This window comes from Biomphalaria glabrata, chromosome 6 (assembly GCF_947242115.1).
Source record: "Biomphalaria glabrata chromosome 6, xgBioGlab47.1, whole genome shotgun sequence".
Taxonomy (NCBI): Eukaryota; Metazoa; Mollusca; class Gastropoda; family Planorbidae; genus Biomphalaria; species Biomphalaria glabrata.
In genome coordinates this window covers 49,879,848-49,895,311 of record NC_074716.1, presented here as the reverse complement: position 1 = coordinate 49,895,311, position 15,464 = coordinate 49,879,848, and the positions used below count along the sequence as shown (strand labels likewise).

At 37.8% G+C, this 15,464-nt stretch overlaps 1 protein-coding gene across 2 annotated transcripts in view; it reads left to right on the top strand.

The window, feature by feature from the left end:
* The window catches only part of LOC106060626 (tubby-related protein 4-like), a 141,245-nt gene that overhangs the window by 102,262 nt on the left and 23,519 nt on the right, over window positions 1-15,464 (top strand). The gene's annotated exons all lie outside the window — the stretch shown is intronic.

The window sequence follows — 15,464 nt, the reverse complement described above, 5'->3', positions numbered from 1 at the left end:
TTAGTACTGATAGACAGGATTGGAAATAATATATTCTAAGTGGGTCTCAGAACAATCTACTTTTATCTAATCACCTCTCAGCATCGATGTGCCCTAAAACAGAGGCATGAACTCTTGCATTACAGTCTTTCTGGTTATGTAGAATCGCTATGTCATTTCTTACTCCCCCTCCCCCTCATTCTATCTCTCTCTCTCTCTCTCTCTCTACCCTCCTTTTTCTCTCTAACTCTCTCGCTCTAGTTCTCTCGTACTCTAACATTTTAAATTTCTCTCACTCTTGTCTTTTCCCATGTTTGCTTTTCCCCAATCATTTTATTCACTCAAACTCTTTCTCCCTCTCTCTCCCTCTCTCTCCATCCCTCTCTCTCTCTCTCTCTCTCTCTTTCTCTAGCATTCTCTCTGTCCATTTTTATTTTTAAAACCACCATTTTGTGTTCACCTTCTCTCTATATTGGCTTTCGGCCTCCGGGGAAATTGTCGAATTCTGAAGGTAGAAAATTGGAAGGCAATGATCTAAAGAGAAATTTATTTTTTTTTCTGTTGTTCACCCGGATGTTGGAGAGATAACCAGTGGCTAGAGGGGAGATAACTAGTGGCTAGATGGGAGATAACTAGTGGCTAGATGGGAGATAGTAGTGGCTAGATGGGAGATAACTAGTGGCTAGATGGGAGATAACTAGTGGCTAGATGGGAGATAGTAGTGGCTAGAGGGGAGATAACTAGTGGCTAGATGGGAGATAACTAGTGGCTAGATGGGAGATAGTAGTGGCTAGAGGGGAGATAACTAGTGGCTAGATGGGAGATAACTAGTGGCTAGATGGGAGATAGTAGTGGCTAGATGGGAGATAACTAGTGGCTAGATGGGAGATAACTAGTGGCTAGATGGGAGATAGTAGTGGCTAGATGGGAGATAGTAGTGGCTAGAGGGGAGATAACTAGTGGCTTGATGGGAGATAACTAGTGGCCAGATGGGAGATAGTAGTGGCTAGATGGTAGATAACTAGTGGCTAGATGGGAGATAACTAGTGGCTAGATAGGAGATAACCAGTGGCTAGATGGGAGATAACTAGTGGCTAGATATGAGATAACCAGTGGCTAGATATGAGATAACCAGTGGCTAGATGGGAGATAACCAGTGGCTAGATGGGAGATAATTAGTGGCTAGAAGGGAGATAACTAGTGGCTAGATATGAGATAACCAGTGGCTAGAAGGGAGATAACTAGTGGCTAGATATGAGGTAACCAGTGGCTAGATATGAGATAACCAGTGGCTAGATGGGAGATAACTAGTGGCTAGATGGGAGATTACTAGTGGCTAGATGTATGTATTATCTAGGATCCTTCTGCAGCATCTCAATTCCATTGCTAGGATCCTACTCTCTAGCTTTGCAGTCAGCGTCCAAGACGCAGAAGAATATAAAAATGTGGCCATGACCAGGGAGCGCATCAGTCTGATTTTGGTGCTGAGGGCTAAGCCTTTGTCTTTCCTTATTATTCTACCACTTTACAATGATACTTAATCATAATTTTACTCTTTACAACAAATAATTCTACTCTCTCATCTGTCCTTCCTCTCCGAGGACCAAGTCCTAACTGCCTTGCTACCTCGTGGTTTCGGTTCAGACCGAGCGTGCCACATGACACGCTTATGCTAGGGGATCAAAACATTACCGCATGTCACAATGAGTCTCAAGCGAGGCTGTGACAGACCCCCAAGCGGAACCAGCTCAGCTACACAAATCGGTCTGAACGGTCGCTTCCGCTTGACGTACCTGGGCAGCACAGTGTCCAACGGCGCGCCACTGACTAGAGAGCTAGACAGCCATCACTCAGGCCAAAAGCGCTTTTGGTCGCCTCCAGTTGAGAATATGGCGGGAAATAGGTCAATCACATTTTATAAAGCAGTGGTTCTCGCCACACTTGTGTATGGCTCTGAAAGGAGAAGACAGAATGCCGCAAAGTGAAGCCGCTACACATGTCTCTAATACAGGAACTTGCGAAGCAGCAAACAGGAAATACGGACCAAGAAGGAAGCGCCGCGTACTTTTGAGTTATTAGTGTAAAGATTAAAAAAAGCTTGACATTTATCGACCATTTAGATGAACGCGGGACATTGGTCATCCCGCCCTGTCATTTTAAAAAAAAACAGACTGTCCATTGAGGAACAGTTAACTTTTACAATTTCTTTTTTTTTTTTAGGATACAATTTATAAGTTTATCCTAACAGGAATGATTAATCCAATAATAAAAGTTATTTTTATTTAGCACTAGACATATATTTGCGCATTACTGTCGATATAGTCACAATTAAACGAAATAATAATGTAATAAGTAAAGCGAATGTGTCAATGTAAAAATAGTGTGAATGAAGCTATCAAATAAAAATAGCTAATAGGCTTAAATCCATTTTTTCAAATTAAAACAGTTGCTTGTAGGCCTACATATATTTGATTTAAATTTGAGATGAATAGACTTCATTTTGTATGTTCATGTGTTAAAATATAAAGTAGATCTTGAGGTACACTAATCAAGAGTTAAAAATTGGCTTTTATAGAGTTCATTCTGTGTTGCGCATGCGTGACCTTTTTTCATGAATGAATATAGGCCTATCTCAACACGGCTACGCAACTTTAGCGAACAGCGAACGAATGTATTAAAAATGCTTTAGAAAAACAAATTTGAATGTTAAATTGATTAAAATATCAAATGAATGGACAATAATTAGTATGTTTATGTGTTAAAGCACAAAACTATCTTTGCGAAAAGAAGTTTTATTATCTTAAAGTTCAATAAGAGTTTTAGACCTAGACCTAGGAATAGACTCAGTAGAGAGATGTGTAACCAATTGGTATTGTCTAATGAAAGAATGTTCGCCAGGAAATCTTTAGTCACAGATATTAGGAACTAATTTATGTAAAAAATGCTTTTGAAACACAAAATTGAAGGTTAATTTTATTATATAATGAAATCAATGGATCTTCTTTTGTATTTTCATGTGTCAAAGTAAAAAACTATCTGCGCAAAGTGTATTTCTTAAAATTAGATCTAGGTCTAAATCCTTTCTATCTTTTCTCATGTCAACATTGTAGACATGGCCTAGATCCATAAAATACTATAGCTGTAATAGAGTCGGACAACTTTATTTTTTTTTGTAGGGTCTTAAGTTTGTTTTAGGGCTACAATACATACACTACGGTCTAAGTTAGTACCCAAGGAACATTCCTGCCTAGTTTTATCAAGATTGGTCAAGCGGTTTTGATGTCTATAGGTAACATATATACGTACACCTCACATTCTACTTTATAATATAGATATCTGTACATGTTTAAATAACTTACATTAGGTCATATGCTTCTATGTATAAAATAAAAGCATTTTTTATCTGGACAGTATACTGTATGACGCTTGGTAGCTCGTATGGAGTCTAAACAAATAATACTATATCATGGTTGAAAATGTTTACTGAAATGATAATATATAGCTATCCGTTATAATAACATAGCGTGAGAGAAATCTCGAATATACAAACACGAATTATATCCCCTTGCACTTTCATAATTTTTTTTTTTTTACAAACTCGTTATCTGTATAGTTTATAAATTAATTTAGACATTTAAAATATATAGAAAAAAACTTTGAATAAATTCCATACAAATTATTTCTCGTAGAGTGGCACTAAAGTGTGGGTAGTACTTTATCTATACAATTTAAAGAAAAATAAAAGCTGAACAGGGTTTCTGGGTGTATTTGAAATATCTAAGTTGTGTGTTGTTTTTTTTAACACTCCATCTTAGTGAATGTTTGAAGCTGGCTGATTGATGGCGGTGCTTGTGAGGAATCGTGTTTGTGTGTGTGTGTTAGTTTATTGAGGTGTTTGTGTCAATGACGTCAGTAGAATGATGTATGTATGTGACCAGGAAGCTGTTGGTTCATTCACTAGATTCTAGGTGGCGGAATTGCCGTCAGGTGTAATTCAGTACAGACTTAAAGTTCGTTTCGCCTCAGGCCAGAGTTGTTTGTTTTTTTTTTAACCCTCCGACCCTGCTGGGCTGTGGGGCATCAAGAAGAAGAAAAAAAACCTGAAGGGCAGTGCGAGTAGTGGATATGCAGTTCAGTTGTGCCAGTGGGTTAGTTTCCATCATTACAAAGCTTATAAATATATCAACTCACTTAAAATGCATCTAAAAAAGCGATCACGGTAACATTCACCCAGATACCCCCTTCTTTCTCCCACCGACCCATTTCCCAACTGGTCCGTGATAGGATCATAGCGTATTGAGAAAGCTAAAAGCATGAACTTGCACTAAACAAAACAAAAAAAAATTGGTAAAGTATTTCTAATCGCGCAGATTTATTATTGTTAGTCTAGATTGACTCTAGATCTATTACTAATTTAATGACATCACTGATCCAAACTAATTGATACAATTACACTTCATCATCAAACTCCATTAGAGTGAGGGCTTGAGAGGCTCAAATCCTCTCTTGCAAAAGCCCTGGACAGAAACCCTGCTGTCTTGCGTTGTGCATACACGTCACCATACAGGTCGAGAATTTTTGGTTTCCCAGACCTGTCGAGGGTGGAGATCAACAAGTCTAGGGCAGAGATCAGCAAGTCTGGGGCAGACAATTACACTTAATATGAGCGCTGCGGTTTTCATTTTAAAGTACTTTGTATATTTTCTTGTTTTGAAATTATAATTATCAAGTGTAATATGTCTTGCTATACTGTCGAGTATGTTGAATTATCTCTGCGGGCGTATTTAGATGCCGAGTCTAGTGCACTGCAAAACAGCAACAAAGACATACACAATATTTGAAGACAAGTCCACCACAAATAAACATTGAATTAGAACTACATATAGGAAACGGACGTAAGTCTCTGTTTATTGTATGGCTGCGTTATGTTTTTTACTTCCAATCTATCTACGTCCTCGATACAATTGTGACGTCATCTGTGTCGCGTTCACACTCGATCACCAAAGGTGCGTCTCTACACAGATAATGTCTTATGATCGCCGAGGTTTACACTCGTAATGTGGTTGACAAGACAACGCTATTATGTACTTTAGGATATTTCAACCACAGTGGATCATTCAAAAAAAGACGAGATTCTTGTACCTTTTCGTCGTTCTTTCTCTCCTTTGTTTGAATGTTGGCTGAATTTTGTAGTTCTTTGAACACATCTTTAAAGCTGTAGACTTTTATCTAGAAGAATTAATGAGATACTGAACCCAGAACAATCCTCTAGAAGACATAGTTTTTGGAGAATTGTTGGAAACCAGTACGCAGTTCTTCTTAGAAGTTGTTGTTGAGTGGGTTCATTTTGATTGACCATTCCGACTTGGATTACATTTTGTATTTTGTTGATTGACCATTCAGACTTGGATTACATTTTGTATTTTGTTGATTGACCATTCAGACTTGGATTACATTTTGTATTTTGTTGATTGACCATTCAGACTTGGATTACATTTGTATTTTGTTGATTGACCATTCAGACTTGGATTACATTTGGTATTTTGTTAATTGATCATTCGGATTTTGATTGATTACATTTGGTTTTTTTTTTATTTATCATTCAGACTTTGATTACATTTTGTATTTTGTTGATTGACCATTCAGACTTTGATTACATTTTGTGTTTTGTTGATTGATCATTCGGATTTTGATTGATTACATTTTGTATTTTGTTGATTGATCATTCAGACTTTGATTACATTTTGTATTCTCTTGGTTGATCAAGAGCGTTGTGTGATCGAACTCTTGATCTGTGGAATGTAAGGCTACCGACGTCCATCAAAAGGAGGACACGTCTTCCTTGTAGGACTCCTGCCTTTCGTCCGGCAAGTTTTTGTTTTAAATATGACACGTCTTCCTTGTAGGACTCCTGCCTTTCGTCCGGCAAGTTTTTGTTTTAAATATGACACGTCTTCCTTGTAGGACTCCTGCCTTTCGTCCGGCAAGTTTTTGTTTTAAATATGACACGTCTTCCTTGTAGGACTCCTGCCTTTCGTCCGGCAAGTTTTTGTTTTAAATATGACACGCCTTCCTTGTCGGACTCCTGCCTTTCGTCCGGCAAGTTTTTGTTTTAAATATGACACGTCTTTTTTGTAGGACTCCTGCCTTTCGTCCGGCAAGTTTTTGTTTTAAATGTCCTGCTTTCAGTCCGATATTCATCGCATTTTGAATATCTTTCATTAATCAAATCGTATTTATTTCTCGCTAAAAACAAAACATAATGGACATTCTTCTCATTCTAATCAGAAGACAATTCCGTGCATAGGGTTTTCTTATGAGCATTTAAATCTATGATTAATTAATGAGAAATATCGCCTCGTCTGTGAAGAAAAAAAAATGTGATATTAAATATAGCTTCTTGCCCTAATATTTTAACAGCCAATGATTTTAATGTGTAGGCTACTGTATTTTATTTTCTGCCCTACTTTTTTAAAGCGTTGTCCTCTTTTTCGTCCTCTTTTGGGGCGTGGAAGTGTCCGGTAACCCTAGGGGAATGACCTTTCTAATTCCCTCCACGCGGCTATTCCAACTGTATGTCACCAAAGACGTTAGTACGCCTGTCATTTAATTGTACTTTAATGGCCAAGGGCTATTTATAGCCCCGCGCTTTAGGCCGCTGCTCCCACCCGTGTAGCGTAAGGGAAGCAATCATTATCCTATTCCACGAAGCCGAGAGAACTTGATTATTGTGTTATCTCCCTTGTTATCCCATTGTCTTCGGCGGGCGTTTTTCTCTTTGCTAGTCCTGCTGATTATCCCTTATCACATGACGTCATCAGTACTTGTGTTTGTCCCACAAGACGGTAAAATGGCGGCCTGCAGAAGTGGGAAATGGCATCACACGAGAAGGACACAATTATAAAGTGTGTCTTCAATGCGTTGTTACTTCATCAGACTAGTCGTTTCAAATCCACGGGGAAAAAACGATTTAAATAAAAAAACAAGGTTACGAAAGACAGTTTGTGTGGAAACAGAAACTCAAAATCGGCCCCCGAAGTGGTCCACCCAGGCAGTCTTCAATATTTTCAGAAAGAACATCCGATTGAAATTATATCAAAGACAAATGAGAGATAAGAATGGAGAAAGTATGTTAACAGATCTTGTGTAGTGCCCCAACTGTCCCGCAGATCAAAGGATAGGTGAAAGTGAATGTAAAGTTAGATGTGAACCTGGCCTAACTAGTTCCCCCTTTCAGAACTATAGGGCAGATGATGTAAAGTTCATCTGTTTTTGTAGCCTACGGTTAACAAGGGTGTCATGTAGCCAGCACAACGACCAACCGCCTTTACTTTTCCGACAGGTATCCATTAGAGCTGAGTGGACTCGTAGGCGCCCAAAGATTCCAAAGTTGAAAATCCCAGTAGGATTTGATCTAATTGTTTTGAAAAATCCTCACCAATAAAAAATTACCGCTATATAAAAAAAGTATACAAGATTACTATTCGTTTTAAATTAGGTCTAACTTATAATGCATACTAATTAGCTTTTTCTCTTTAAAAAACTTCTTGCATAACTGATTTTAAAAATTAGATTTTTCACTTTCAGAAAAAAAAAGTAGTCGTTGCATCAGAACTTTTAATGGCCTAAAATATTGTGATGTCGGATTTTCAATATCTTTTCTAGTTTACGAGATCTAAACGGGACGGACAGACGGACAGACATTTCGCACAAAACTAATAGCGTCTTTTCCCCTTTCGGGGGCCGCTAAAAAAATAACAACTAAAAGATGCTGACTAGAAATAAAGGTCTTAAATATGTTATTTCTGCGTGTGTATGTTTGTGTTTGTGGGTGTGTATTTACAGTGACTGCAGATTGACAAAAGGATTGATAAGTATCCTCTAAAAGTCATCTTACAGCAAGACAAATTGACGAATAGAGCGATCATACTAAAAACCAGTTTTTCAATAGACTGGCGAATAGAACGATTCACGCTAAAAGCCATCTTCTCAATAAACTGGCAAATAGAGCGATCATACTAAAAGCCATCTTCTCAATAAACTGGCAAATAGAGCGATCATACTAAAAGCCATCTTCTCAATAAACTGATGAATAAAGCGATCATACTAAAAGCCATCTTCTCAATAAACTGATAATAAAGCGATCATACTAAAAGCCATCTTCTCAATAGACTGGCGAATAAAGCGATCATACTAAAAGCCATCTTCTCAATAGACTGGCGAATAAAGCGATCATACTAAAAGCCATCTTCTCAATAGACTGGTGAATAAAGCGATCATACTAAAAGCCATCTTCTCAATAGACTGGCGAATAAAGCGATCATACTAAAAGCCATCTTCTCAATAGACTGGTCAATAGAGCGATCATACTAAAAGCTATCTTCTCAATAAACTGATGAATAAAGCGATCATACTAAAAGCCATCTTCTCAATAGACTGGCGAATAAAGCGATCATACTAAAAGCCATCTTCTCAATAAACTGGCAAATAGAGCGATCATACTAAAAGCCATCTTCTCAATAAACTGATGAATAAAGCGATCATACTAAAAGCCATCTTCTCAATAGACTGGCGAATAAAGCGATCATACTAAAAGCCATCTTCTCAATAGACTGGTGAATAAAGTGATCATACTAAAAGCCATCTTCTCAATAGACTGGTGAATAGAGCGATCATACTAAAAGCCATCTTCTCAATAGACTGATGAATAAAGCGATCATACTAAAAGCCATCTTCTCAATAGACTGGCGAATAAAGCGATCATACTAAAAACCATCTTCTCAATAGACTGGTGAATAAAGCGATCATACTAAAAGCCATCTTCTCAATAGACTGGTGAATAGAGCGATCATACTAAAAGCCATCTTCTCAATAGACTGGTGAATAGAATCGTCATACTAAAAACCATCTTCTCAATAGACTGGTGAATAAAGCGATCATACTAAAAGCCATCTTCTCAATAGACTGGTGAATAGAGCGATCATACTAAAAGCCATCTTCTCAATAGACTGATGAATAAAGCGATCATACTAAAAGCCATCTTCTCAATAGACTGGCGAATAAAGCGATCATACTAAAAGCCATCTTCTCAATAGACTGGTGAATAAAGTGATCATACTAAAAGCCATCTTCTCAATAGACTGTTGAATAGAGCGATCATACTAAAAGCCATCTTCTCAATAGACTGATGAATAAAGTGATCATACTAAAAGCCATCTTCTCAATAGACTGGCGAATAAAGCGATCATACTAAAAGCCATCTTCTCAATAGACTGGCGAATAAAGCGATCATACTAAAAGCCATCTTCTCAATAGACTGGTGAATAGAGCGATCATACTAAAAGCCATCTTCTCAATAGACTGGTGAATAGAATCGTCATACTAAAAACCATCTTCTCAATAGACTGGTGAATAGAGCGATCATACTAAAAGCCATCTTCTCAATAGACTGGTGAATAGAATCGTCATACTAAAAACCATCTTCTCAATAGACTGGTGAATAGAATCGTCATACTAAAAACCATCTTCTCAATAGACTGGTGAATAGAATCGTCATACTAAAAACCATCTTCTCAATAGACTGGTGAATAGAATCGTCATACTAAAAACCATCTTCTCAATAGACTGGTGAATAGAATCGTCATACTAAAAACCATCTTCTCAATAGACTGGTGAATAGAATCGTCATACTAAAAACCATCTTCTCAATAGACTGGTGAATAGAATCGTCATACTAAAAACCATCTTCTCAATAGACTGGTGAATAGAGCGATCATACTAAAAGCCATCTTCTCAATAGACTGGTGAATAGAATCGTCATACTAAAAACCATCTTCTCAATAGACTGGTGAATAGAATCGTCATACTAAAAACCATCTTCTCAATAGACTGGTGAATAGAGCGATCATACTAAAAGCCATCTTCTCAATAGACTGGTGAATAGAATCGTCATACTAAAAACCATCTTCTCAATAGACTGGTGAATAGAGCGATCATACTAAAAGCCATCTTCTCAATAGACTGGTGAATAGAATCGTCATACTAAAAACCATCTTCTCAATAGACTGGTGAATAGAGCGATCATACTAAAAGCCATCTTCTCAATAGACTGGTGAATAGAATCGTCATACTAAAAACCATCTTCTCAATAGACTGGTGAATAGAGCGATCATACTAAAAGCCATCTTCTCAATAGTCTGGTGAATAGAATCGTCATACTAAAAGCCATCTTCTCAATAGACTGGTGAATAGAATCGTCATACTAAAAGCCATCTTCTCAATAGACTGGTGAATAGAATCGTCATACTAAAAGCCATCTTCTCAATAGACTGGTGAATAGAATCGTCATACTAAAAGCCATCTTCTCAATAGACTGGTGAATAGAATCGTCATACTAAAAGCCATCTTCTCAATAGACTGGTGAATAGAGCGATCATACTAAAAGCCATCTTCTCAATAGACTGGTGAATAGAATCGTCATACTAAAAACCATCTTCTCAATAGACTGGTGAATAGAGCGATCATACTAAAAGCCATCTTCTCAATAGACTGGTGAATAGAATCGTCATACTAAAAACCATCTTCTCAATAGACTGGTGAATAGAGCGATCATACTAAAAGCCATCTTCTCAATAGACTGGTGAATAGAATCGTCATACTAAAAACCATCTTCTCAATAGACTGGTGAATAGAGCGATCATACTAAAAGCCATCTTCTCAATAGTCTGGTGAATAGAATCGTCATACTAAAAGCCATCTTCTCAATAGACTGGTGAATAGAATCGTCATACTAAAAGCCATCTTCTCAATAGACTGGTGAATAGAATCGTCATACTAAAAGCCATCTTCTCAATAGACTGGTGAATAGAATCGTCATACTAAAAGCCATCTTCTCAATAGACTGGTGAATAGAATCGTCATACTAAAAGCCATCTTCTCAATAGACTGGTGAATAGAATGGTCATACTAAAAACCATCTTCTCCCCCCTTTCCCAAACCAGACACACACACAAAATCAATGCCAGTTATTTTCCTCCCCCCCCCCCTGTTGTCCCATAAGACTACTGCGCTCCTCCGCTTGACCGTTTAATATGGGCCGCCGTTTAATATGGGCCGCCGTGAGAGAAATGCCCGACCACTCCTGCGCCGGCAGGACTGAGAATAGCCGAAAGTGAAAGTTGATGACCTGCCCTTGTTCTGGGACCGCTCGAAAACGTGAGCCGATCAATTTGTCCACACGTAATAATGACCTAACAACCAACTAATAAGCAGTAGGCGTGGACAGGCTTGACATGGCCAATCGCCTAATGGAAGTAAAATAGTCAATGTTATACACGCACACACACACACACACAAACTAAAACACACACACGAAAAGACAAACGTGAAAGTGACTATACGTAAGAACATTGGCGGATCCAGAACTTTGGAGTGGGGGGGAGAGGGCGATTTTTTTTCCAAACCCTAACCTTAACGCCCAGTAAACCCTAACCCTAAGCATAAACGCGCGTACAGTATATATATATATATATATATAATATATATATATATATATTAGAATTTTAAAAAGTGTTTCTCATCCTTTGGCGAAAAAAAAAACCAGCCATGTTGAGGCCTTTCTCTTGACAGCTAGTAGGTCTGGGGGAGAGCTGTAAGCTCCCCCAGTGGGGTCCGGGGCGTAGCATTCTTCACAGCAGAAACGCATTCTCCTGACATCTACAGCTCATTATTCATCCTATTCAAAAAGGACCTTTTGAAAATGTTTTTCTTGAAAAATTTTCTAATTTGAATCTATAGGCCTTTCCTACATTACAAATACAACCGATTTGTTCCTTGAACAGATAATATACCCAAACATATTTAGAGCTCTATACTCTATACCAGGGGTTCTCAACCTGTGGGTCGCGACCCCCTTGGGGGTCGATTTACAATTTGCAAGGGGTCACCTAAGACCATCGAAAATATGGATTAGTATTGTCTACTCTTCTATTGCTGTATGTGTGTGTGGGGGGGGGGGGGGTCGCGGCAGAGTGGGGGATTGTAAAAAGGGGTCGCCGAGTTTAAAAGGTTGAGAACCGCTGCTCTATACTTTATACCAATGTCTTAAACGTGACCTAAAATTATAACTACTTTTGCCTACAACTACAACACCAATGCCTATTGCTTTACCTAAAATTATAGTTACTTTTGCCTAAAACTGCACTACCAGTTCCTACTGCTTTACCTATCGTTCCTAAAACTTGAGCACTATGCCTATTCTAGCCTACAGTAAATGCACTCTTCGTGGTCGATGTTCGGTTGGCGTCTTTCACTCACTTCATTGACCGGCTCTGTGGCATCAATGTCTTCTCAAGCTTACCACGCTCTCGTCTCTTGATCAGAAGTCAAAGGAATCAGTCTGGAATTCAAATGATATTGACTTTTAGTTTGCATGAAAACACAGGGAATCGAACCCCCTTCCACGCATATTTAAACTTGAGCCTAGTTCTTCTTTTTATCTTTCGTTCATATTGAGGACACCTTTTTTTTTCTCTAAGTCTACACGTTCCAGGTCTTTCGATTCGAAAAAGATTTAGTGTATTTTTATAAGCATGTATTTCGACCACTCTTAACATTTTTTTTCCTAGCTTTAAAGTTGATCAAATTCCAATTTTATTGTTAGGACTCGTTATTACATGCTTAAGAAAGATTTATAGTTTTTCTTCGGCCACAGCTTAACTGTCTTATAAACGCGGATCCATAGGCGGACATTGTGAAACACAAACTCCTTTTGTATAGTTAATAACATTGGTTTTGTGATATAACACATTGCCAAGAAATAAATTGTCTGACATTAGAATGTTTGTGATACCATGCTTGACAGTCCGAGACCAATCGTCATAGAACCTGTGGTCAGTGCTAGCCTTTGTGTCAGCCATTCAGTGCTAGCCTGTATATCAGTCATTCAGTGCTAGCATGTATATCAGTCATTCCTGTGCTAGCCTGTATATCAGTCATTCCTGTGCTAGCCTGTATATCAGCCATTCAGTGCTAGCCTGTATATCAGTCATTCCTGTGCTAGCCTGTATATCAGTCATTCCTGTGCTAGCCTGTATATCAGTCATTCCTGTGCTAGCCTGTATATCAGCCATTCAGTGCTAGCCTGTATATCAGTCATTCAGTGTAAACCTCTGGGCCATCTGATAACTGCTGAACAGTGGGCCACCTCGCTCAGAATGTATTTTATGTACACATGTTGTCCTATCTATATTGTCATCCTGTTGCTTGTGCATTGGGTTGGAATCTTTGGCATATATTTTGATGTTAAGTGATCGCCCCTGGCGTATGCACTAAATTTGGTGTTTAAAGCTATTACATTCAACTTCAGAGTTCATTTGTGTTTGATTAAAAACAAGGTCAATGCAACCCGTATGCTGGTCTAAAGCTAGTGGTTACTAAATCTTTCCGTCTATCAATACAACTTCATCTGTAAGTTAATCTTCATGATCTAACAATGCATCATATCTGTCAGTAAATCTTCATGTGTCAGTAAATCTTCATCATGTGTCAGTAAATCTTCATCATATGTCAATAAAGCTTTCTCTGTCAGTAAATCTTCATCATGTGTCTATACATCCTCATCTGTCAGTAAATCTTCATCATGTGTCTATACATCCTCATCTGTCAGTAAATCTTCATCATGTGTCAATACATCTTCATCTGTCAGTAAATCTTCATCATGTGTCTATACATCTTCATCTGTCAGTAAATCTTCATCATGTGTCTATACATCCTCATCTGTCAGTAAATCTTCATCATGTGTCAATACATCTTCACCTGTCAGTAAATCTTCACCTGTCAGTAAATCTTCATCATGTGTCTATACATCTTCATCTGTCAGTAAATCTATACATCTATTGATGTTTCCATCATCATTCCTTTCATTATCATCTTTCCAACTGCTTGTCGATGTTCCCTCCCAGCTTGTGTTCCCGCTATTTACACATTGTTTATCTTTCACTAGGAATGAAACAAACAGCTAATTCTAGGTCATAAATTAACTCTTTCTGTCTGTCTTTCTCTCTGTCTCTTTCTGTCTCTCTGTCTGTCTCTAACGAAGCATACATCTTAATCAGCCAAACTTTCAATTCGCATTTTTGCTTCTACATTTTCCTTTTCCCTTTTCTTTCTTCAACCTCGGTAAATTTAATTACAAACTGCAGGGGAAAAAAATTCAAAAAGTTTCAATTTTTTTTGTGTGTTATTTAATTAAAATGTAGGATTGTTGCTATTTGATATTCTCAGGCTAGCATGTTATTTATTTATTTTTACTTTAAAATGTATTTTTCTTTGAATTTGCTGTGAGTTTTTGTTTTTTGCTGTTGTCTACAGGGAATTTGTTTATATGATTTGCCTACATGAAAATTTAGTTCATTTTTTCTGGGGTTTTTTTTAAATGTTTTTTGTTGTTTTTTTTTGTGTAAAACTTGTAGTAAAAAAAAAAAAATAACTGGATAGCACAAGACAGGAAAATGTATGTCTAGTATCTTTTGTGGCTTCTTTCAATGTATCCTAGACGTTTGTGACTGGCTGTCTGTGTGGTAAGACATGTGTGGCTGGCTGGTTGTGTGGTTAGATATTTGTGGCTGGATGTTTGTGTGGTTAGACATTTGTGGCTGGATGTTTGTGTGGTTAGACATTTGTGGCTGGATGTTTGTGTGGTTAGACATTTGTGGCTGGATGTTTGTGTGGTTAGACATTTGTGGCTGGATGTTTGTGTGGTTAGACATTTGTGGCTGGACGTTTGTGTGGTTAGACATGTGTGGCTGGATGTTTGTGTGGTTAGACATTTGTGGCTGGATGTTTGTGTGGTTAGACATTTGTGGCTGGATGTTTGTGTGGTTAGACATGTGTGGATGGATGTTTGTGTGGTTAGACATGTGTGGATGGATGTTTGTGTGGTTAGACATGTGTGGATGGCAGACTAGGTAGTTTAACATTTGTGCTTGGCAGGCTGTGTGATTTGATGTTTGTAAATGGCCATGTTTTGTGGTTTGACATTTGTGTTGGCAGGCTGTGTGGTTTAACATTTGTGGTAGCAGGCTATAAGATTTTCACTTCAGATTGTGATGACTCCTAGGCCAACTTGATTTTAGTGTGGGCTATGGTTTCTTTGGTCCTTGTTTTATCAGTATGCTGCTGCTGGTGGAGGTGGTCATGACCTTTCTCATATTCCAAGTTTTATAAGATGAAAAAAAAAATAATCAAAAAAAAAACAACAACCATGCTCTCTAAATTTATCCTGTGCGTCCTTAAAACCATAACCTGATACCTTACAACCATGTTCTAATTCTCTAGAACTTTCTTAAAAACTGAAGTTCTAATTGACAAAAAATAGATATATGCTCTATAGCTATTTTTTCAAGGGGGTCAAGCGGTTTCTATTAAAATACCTTGGAAGTACATTGGTCATTTGGTCTCTTCTCATTTTAATCTTTAAATGTTGT